Here is a 2,313-nt window from a genome sequence, read left to right as displayed (position 1 = left end):
ACTCAGAAATCTGCCTGCCTCTACCTCCCAAGTGCTGGGATTAAAGGCGTGCGCCACCACTGCCCGGCGTGGAGCAGTCAGTCATTAAGAAGATAGCGTTGACCAAACCACATTCCTCTAGACAATGAGTGTGCAGGATGACTTCCTTGTGACCTGACTCAGCTAGGTGGTGGGTTCCTTTGGAATTTTCCACTGTTCTCTTGTTGTTTCCCTGGTAACCCTTTCACCCCCCCTAGTTTGTGGTTTTTCCCTTTAAATACCCCTTACTCCTCGTGCTCGTGGTCGAACCCCTCTGGCCTGCCAGGCTACGAGTTTGACCCCAGATCTGGAATAAACCTCATGTGATTACAGCAAGTTCGGTCTCTCGTGAGTCATTGGGTGGTTGCGTCATCCTGAGACTTGAGTAAGGATCTCCCCAGCTCTGGGGGGTCTTTCAATAGCAATATGATGGTCATAGTTAACTTATAAGACCCAGTAATGTGTGAATAGTTTATAGCATTCCCTATGTATGTGTTAAGATTTACTGTCACAGTGGACATTTAAGTTCTGTGTGTTTAGTGTAAATAAAATGAAGAACTACATCATATAAACAAACATCAGTACATTTATCCAATTAGTAACTCATAAAAACTTTCTGCCCTTATGACAAAGGTTATAAATATTTCTAAGAAGTCTAGTATGTATTTGCTCACTCATTTGAGGAATACCATAAATTGTTGTTTTCTCAGACTGTTTCTTTCCCATAGTCATTAAAATGTAGATTTTACTTTTTAATAGATGCAGACAGGAGAACAACACCCTATTTTCTCTCTTTGTGTACATATGGTACTGAGACACCTTGTGAACTCAACTTCATGTGTGTTATGCAATACTCACAATGACCTATATCCCCTGCCCTTTTTACCATCTTTTTAATCAGTACACTGTCAGGTGTCATAATTTATCTTGCCTAAGAAAAGTAAAAATGTCCCTGTGCCTGTTACCTCATGTATAGAATGGCAACAATAATATATCTGTCTCACAGAATTATGTGTAAGTTGAACAGAAATTTGATAGGCTAAATACCTGAAATATACAGTAGGCACTAACAATAAATATTAGTCTCAATAACATGTTCTTGGATCTAATTAGATTTACTTGTGGCTTTATCATGGTAATTGTTATACAGTCAGCTGACTTTACAATCTCTCTATATGTGTGTATAATTTTGTCATTGGTTTTGATAAAGGGTCTTTCCATGCAGCCTTGGTTAACTTGGAACTTGGTGTGTTTACCAGGCTGGCCTTGAAATCAGATATCCTTCTGCCTCTGCCCCTTCCCTAACCAATGTCCTGAGGGCTAGGAGTAAAGGCATGTGCCATGATGCCTAACTTATATTTGTATATATTACTTTCTGTGGTTTATTTGTAGTAGAATTATAACTTCTATGATTTGTTAACTGCAACCCCAATTTTACTTAATATTTTAAAAGAACAAAAACATGTTTCTTAAAGTTTTCTATTGAACAAGTTAGGTAAAATATCTTGTTGAGTTTAGTCTCAAATACCAGTGACGTAAGGAATAAAAAAAATAAGAAATAATTAATTTGAATCTATTTTCATTCCATACACAATGCAAGACAAGATAAACAGACATCATATAAGCTGTATGGTTGGGATCAAAAGAAGTATTAGGAAGCTAATAAATAGAACAATCTTCAAATGTCACCATACATCATGATTACAAATAAGTCTATACTTACATATTAGATTTCATATTTATGTCTTATACTATATGTCAAAAAGTTTTAGATATTTCATTAACTTAATATTGTACCTTTAGGAAAAATAAAAATATACATCCTAAGAATTTGACATTACTTTGAAGCTCATGTTAAGAATACAGTAAAATTAAAAATATCTTATGCAATATTAAAGAAAAATACCCTAATAAAATGAAAGCACTAAAGTTATAAGACTAGTAGTCTCTTAATGGCAATTTCTGTAAGAAAGAAAAGTCATTCTTCCCAATTTTTTCATCTGAATACTATCACCCAGCAGACATTGAGAACACACATACACTTTGCCCAATGTTATTCTCTATGCCTCTTGCATCAGATCTTACGTAAGCAAGGTTACAACTCAGACTAGTCTAATGGATCTTACGTCTTTTGTCAGCCTATTGTTGATATGATGTTCTTAATGCTGTGCAGCCTCAGATATCTCTCCAAAACCTACAGAACAGGATCCTCTACAATTATAACTTCAAGCACAAAATCCAGTGTAAAACAAAGAAAGCCTGATTGCAATTCCTTTCTCTTGAATATGTCCAGTT

This window comes from Mastomys coucha, unplaced genomic scaffold (assembly GCF_008632895.1).
Source record: "Mastomys coucha isolate ucsf_1 unplaced genomic scaffold, UCSF_Mcou_1 pScaffold20, whole genome shotgun sequence".
Lineage (NCBI taxonomy): Eukaryota > Metazoa > Chordata > Mammalia > Rodentia > Muridae > Mastomys > Mastomys coucha.
This window is presented reverse-complemented; position numbering follows the sequence as displayed.